This window comes from Meriones unguiculatus, chromosome 1, assembly GCF_030254825.1.
Source record: "Meriones unguiculatus strain TT.TT164.6M chromosome 1, Bangor_MerUng_6.1, whole genome shotgun sequence".
In the NCBI taxonomy this organism is placed as follows: domain Eukaryota; kingdom Metazoa; phylum Chordata; class Mammalia; order Rodentia; family Muridae; genus Meriones; species Meriones unguiculatus.
Genome location: NC_083349.1, coordinates 168,732,812 through 168,738,958, shown reverse-complemented (window position 1 = coordinate 168,738,958; position 6,147 = coordinate 168,732,812).

Here is a 6,147-nt window from a genome sequence, read left to right as displayed (position 1 = left end):
ATCTAAAATAAAATATAATTATTATAGGGTCCGGAGAAATGGTTCAGTGGTTAGGAGCACTAGATGTCCTGAGTTCAGTTCTTAGTAACCAAATGATGGCTCACAACCACCCGCAATGATATCTTCTGATGGACAGAGTACTCAAGTACATGAATTACATGAATAAATAAATCTTTAAAAAAATCACTGTGAATAAAGTGAGGATATGGTTAGAGGGTGGGTCACACGTGAACCAAGAAAGGATTAGGCAGCCATGCTGGGACAAAGGTGGCAGTGATGAGAAATGCTGTGTCACTAGTACTTGAAGATCAGTGGACTGGGTGGCTGAGAAAGGAGGGGGAAATAGAAGAGAGACCACAGGTGCAAGAGCTGGGAGGAAGGGATGTTGAGTCTAGGGAAAAGATGGAGACATGCCTGGTCATTGCAGAAGAGCAGTGGATGCAGCAGGCCTGACTCTGCTGTTTTCCAGATAGCCTGGCTACAAGGGTGTTCTTAGGCCAATGTCTGGGAACTTGGCTCTCAGAGCTGCTCCCAAATAGTTAACGGATAAGGTGGTTAGGCTGTGCAAGCAACATGAGTTACATTGAAGGTCCACAAGAAACTTGATAGCATTAAGCAGAAAGGGCCAACATGAATGTCTAACCTCATTGAGCTCTGTGTCATCAAGTATCAAATGGACTTCCTAATGTAGAAATATCACCTCGGGGCTCCTGGGTTTTTGAGGCTAGAGGAGAGTGAATGAAATCTACCCTTCACAGAGAGGAGCTGGCATAGGCAGGCCTAATGTGGATTTCCCCAGATTGTGCCTGTGTGTGAATTGCTCTTATCGTCCAGCTGGGTGTCCTCATTGCACCTCTAAAATAAACCTTAGTAAGAGTTCAACTACAGGCTGGGTCTTGAGTCCTGGAGAATCTCTAAGAGCTGGGGTATTCTTGGGGGCAAAGTGACACAAAGCTTCAGGATTTATGTTTACAAACGGATCTGGACACAGAAGCACCTCAAAACTAGAGGAACAGATGACATCAGCCAGGAAGGGTGAGGTAGAACCCTGAAGAATTCCAGAACTGAGGGATAAACAAAAGAAGACAACATACACAGGAGGGCCAGAACTCAAGCATCAGACTGAGGAATGTCTGCTGGATTTAGCACAAGGTCATTAATGACCTTGGCCAGAGAGTTCCTGTGGGCAGTTATAGAATGAGCTCATTAGGGGTCGTGAGAGGGAAGCCATCCTCTCAAGGATGGGAGGGCAGAGACATGGGAGGGAAGTGTATACATACTTTGAAAGATGAAAGAGAAAGTGAAAGTGACAGGTTTGGAGCTGGGTTTAGTAAAGCAAACGAACGTGAGATGCACTGTGTGGCTCACAGTGTGTGTGTCCAGCATCAACGGCAGGAAGGACTCCGATGTGCTGGATATCTGGAAAACAATGTGCTCACAGAGTGTTTGGCCCACCCTGAGCATGACAGGGACCTTTAATTTGGGACTTGACTAATGAGCAAAAGGGCATAGGAGTGTAGAAAAGCAATGTTCTGGAGAGGGAAGAATGTATGTGAATGTCTGGAAGGAGAGAGAGCACATGCTTCAGAGAGGTGTGGGGAACACAGGCGAGTAGAGAGAGACGGCTGCAAAACGACAGGAGTGAGTAGACTCAGTGCTGCGGACAGTCTAGGAGGTAGGACGGTCAGCGGAGGGAGGGAGGAATAGGTGGGCTAAGGTCCTTGAGGAGGCAGAGCACTGGGTATCTAGAAGAGACAAGTTTTGACAGGAGGAACATAGCCTTCCATGTAAGAACAGAGGTAAAAAAAAAAAGTTTTAGGCTGACAGGGTGCTGACAGGCTGACCTTTAATACCAGCACTTGAGAGATAGAAACAGGCAGGTCTCTGTGAGCTCGAGGCCAACCTGGTCCACAGAGTGAGTTCCAAGACAGCTAGAGCTATGTTGTGAGACAAATATCCTTTTATTTTATTCCCTCACAGTGATTTTCTAGACATGAAGATCAGATCATTTCACTTCTCTGCTGAAACCCTTCAATGGCTTCCCAATACACTAAGGATAAAAATCCAGCTTCTTGACAGTTTCCATGTGAACGGTTGTCTGCTGGCTGGCAGTCTCACTTCCTGTCACTCTCTTCCTCTAGTGACAGTTTCTCTTGTCAAAGTTTCTCTCGTCAAAAGTTTCTTACCAAAACTTTTCTCATCTAAGAGCTTCATACACGCTGTTTGAAGCCTAGGAGCCTCTCTCAACCTGCTTATGATCAGTCTCCCCTCAAATTATCATGGGGGGGTGGGGGTGGGGGTGGGGGTAGGGAGGGATTTTTGTTTTTGCCTTTTAAACGGTGGATTTAGCTTTAGGTATAACTTTAGGACTAGTGGGAGAGATAGACAGAGTTCTGTAACTTTTATTTTCTTTGGATGAAGGTATTTTTATTTTTCTACCATGTTTTCTCCCTCAGTTTGGCACTACTGCATCCTAGGAAAACAGAAGGGGACCTTTGCAAATAAGACTCAAAATGAAGAAGAAGAAGGAGATGTCCTTTTAGCATAACAATGCATCATAACACTAGAGATAGGCTAGCAGGAAGCCAAGACCTGCACCAGGGGAAATCAGTTGTCTTTGTGTGTGCTGTGTTGGTTCTGTACCATTATGGGGCTTCCCATTCCTACTTTCATTGCTGGGATCTGAGAGTCATCTTCATTTAGCAGTGAGATGACTTCATAGCTTGCAGATCAGAGCCAACTGAGAAATAGAGCAAGTGGTGGAGAGCAGCCGGTTTGGTTGATGATGGGGTAGAAAGGCTGGGACCTGAGGAAGAGTGTGCGAACTGATTTGTGTCCTTCCCAAGAGGTGAATAATTAACTGATAAGATAAGTAGAGTTCATTGTTACATCTTCATTATTTACAAAGATTGACAGAAATTGTGATATGCTTCTTTATTCCAGGATAATGTAGAATTGTAGTGTTCTTCTAGGTTTGTCTCTGCTGGATCTGTTGGCAATGTTTGTTCCTTCCCTGTCTACTGTGATAAGAGATACACAGTGAAATGTGGCAGCATCATGAACTTGTGTATAGTGGAGAAATTACAAAATCATTTCCCTGGATACCTAGAGCTAGAGTGGTCTGCTTGGGTCACTAGATGGTTTCCAGTGGACACCATAGTTTTCTAGTGGCACATAGTGCTCTGCAGTGTCATTTTCCCACTTCTGCTTAACTCTACAATGAATGCAGGAATAGGGCAGGATGAGTTCAGAGTGGGCCTCTAAGCTTGTCCTCCACAAGGAGGACAAGAGAAAGTCAATAAAGCAGGTGTTCTGAGAGAGGGACCTGTGCCATGGAAAGCATTACAGTTTCAGTCAGATCTGGTAAGCTCTTGTTGACCATTGATGATCTGGAGTAGGTATAAATCTGATTGTGCATATATCTGTGGCAGGCCTCTTGCATATTAGAAGGACATAGGTAAGGGAAGTTGGCAACTTCAGGGTGGGCTGGATCCACCAATCTGGGGTTGGGGCATTGGGAAGAAAGCCAATGGGGCAAGGATGTTGAGGTGTTGTTCAATGTCCTTTGCGGTGCTCCAACATGGAGTTTAAATGATCCAGGAAAAGATGTAGCACAGAGGAGAAGTAAAGGCAGATGAACAATGTGCATACATGGGGGTGGTCAAGGACCTGGGAACCATGAAGAAAAATGTGTGGTATAGTAAAAGATCTGGAAAGATGGCAAGTTGTGGTCAGGGAGCAGGATATTTGGATTTATGACTTCAGAGTTGGAGAAGCTCTGAGTAATCCATAAGTCAGGAAGTGGTCTTGGGAGGGGCACTGTTGACCCTTGTCATCACTGGGACCTTGTCCTTGATCTAATACCCACGTGACTTTTCTCTCTCCTTTCAGAATCTGATGTACCTCCATTTTCGACTCCCTTTTCTCCTCTTTCTGGTCCAGCAAGAGGAACTCGCATCATTTCTTGTTTCCGGGGAAATTTATTCCACATGTGTCTGATTCACTCAAGTTTACAGAAACTTGAAATCTCTAGTGTCCAAATATCCTTTCAATTATTTTTTTCCCCTTCCCATTCTTAGAAACAGGAAGTTGTGCTTGGCTAAGGACAACTCTTTCAGTGCTCCTGAGACTTATAAGACATTTGGAATGAGGAACGATGAGGTGAGGCCTGAGGAAGGCTTCTTTACTTTCTCCTTTGCTGGAGACATTGTTTGTCACCTGCCCAGGGTAGGGAGGGAACACTGGAATATTCTGATCTCACTGAGCCTAAGGCTGAAAGGAAAATGTGTTCTAAATGAGGCAGGTGTCTTTCTCCCTCTCTGCCTTAGCCTGGAGTTTCAGAATTTGTTTGCATATTGGCACTTTCTTTCTCTTCCTAGGAGTTTCCGAGGGGAACCCCTTTCTCTCTTCTGTGGTGTTTCTGGGTTGGTCAGCAATGTTAAGCAAGGATAGCTACTTTAGTGGAATGCCGGAGAATCTTCCCATTCGAAGAACAAACCAGGGAAACATGTTGGTCTAGAAAATGGACAGTTCCTGGGAGGGAAGAATGGGAGTCTCAGCTCACTCAGCAACTTTGGTGTGGTAGATGCTATTGTTTAGAATATTATATCTCTTTTATCCAGCCTACATTTTCCCCTTCCCCCTTTTTATCCTGTGCTGGGGGATCAAAACCCAGGATTTCACTCATGCCAACCATGCATTCAACCACGGGGCTATACTCTGGACTCCTACAATGTTTTCCTAGGTACATAATATTTGTTCCTTTAACGATTGCCCACAATGAGCCAGCAAGAATGTCAGCTTCCACAGGCGACTTCTCTTTTATGTTTCATCCACAGAGATTTCCTCATAAAGTCATGTTGTCCTATGGCAGAAGGACGAACCCTGGCTTATAATCCCAAATGAAGGTGCCTGTTTTCCACTTTCTCTGCCCTTTGTCCTCTCAGTCTGAGTGGCCTTGAGGTGGCTAATCATCTGAATGATGATGTAAATAAAATAGGGGTATGGATTGCTGGCAGGAATATACTCCTTTTTACTTAGAGAAATCCCTCCTCACATTTGCAGTCTCTAGTCAGCTATTTGGGAATAAAAGACACAGAAGAAACCCCAGACAGATTCACTTATTATTATTATTATTATTTTTGACAGGGTCTCATTATGTAGCCTAGACTGGCCTTGAACTTAAGACTCTCCAGCCTCGGCTTCATCCTGAGTGCTGGGATTGCATAGGTGTGTCACCCACTATGCCTAATTTTGGATTTACTAATCTTAAGGATGAAACATTGAAAAAAAAAAAACCCCTCAATGTTAATGCACTACCTTTGGAATATTTTGGGTGGCTACTAAGAGTACCCAGATCGAAGGCTGAGTTACCTGCTGAATCAGGGTCTCAGAGCCTCCAATGAGTACCAGATTCCAGGAGCAATAGTTAGAAAATGCAGACTTTCAGCGGAGGGAGTATAGTCTTTTCCTCTGTGAGCTGAAGGGGTGCCTGCGGTTGGCCAGGGCCTATGGTGGTGTGGTCTCCCTTTGCAGCTCTGTTTGCTGAGTACTGAGCTGCAGCTGTTGAATTTCCAGACACAAACAAGTATGTATTCTGTGAGCCTTGCTGAGCCCACACAGCAAGGCAGAGCCAAGCCGGATTCCATTCTGCTTTGCACATAAGCAGCTCTGCTGCCAGCTGAACTCCAGGGCAAAAGCTGTGTCTGGTAATGATACAGGCAGTCGGGATGGCACAGCTGGCCCGACCTGGGCAGTCAGTGAGGAGGACACACTTGTCTTTGATTATTTGGGGGAGAATGAAAAAGGGAAGGGCCTGAAGACTTGCAGAAACACACATCAGTCTTAGCAAACAGGGGCACATCAAAGGGGGAAAAATCCCTGCCTTTATCAGTCATCAACATGCCTGTGTGTGCATGCTTGTTTATATTTGGGTAAGCCTGCCCTCCTATTCACTCAAAATCTAGGCAGACACGAAAAAGACACCCAGCAGATGAGTAGATGCCAATTGCTATTGTTTAGAGAATAGTTAAAGGACTGTAGTGGCTACAATCCTACTGGGCTCACCTTGTGCCCCGAGGGTCTAAGTCCTTATTTATACAAGGGCTCCATAAGCAGCATGTCTGTCCATGTCCCTATGTCTTAGAG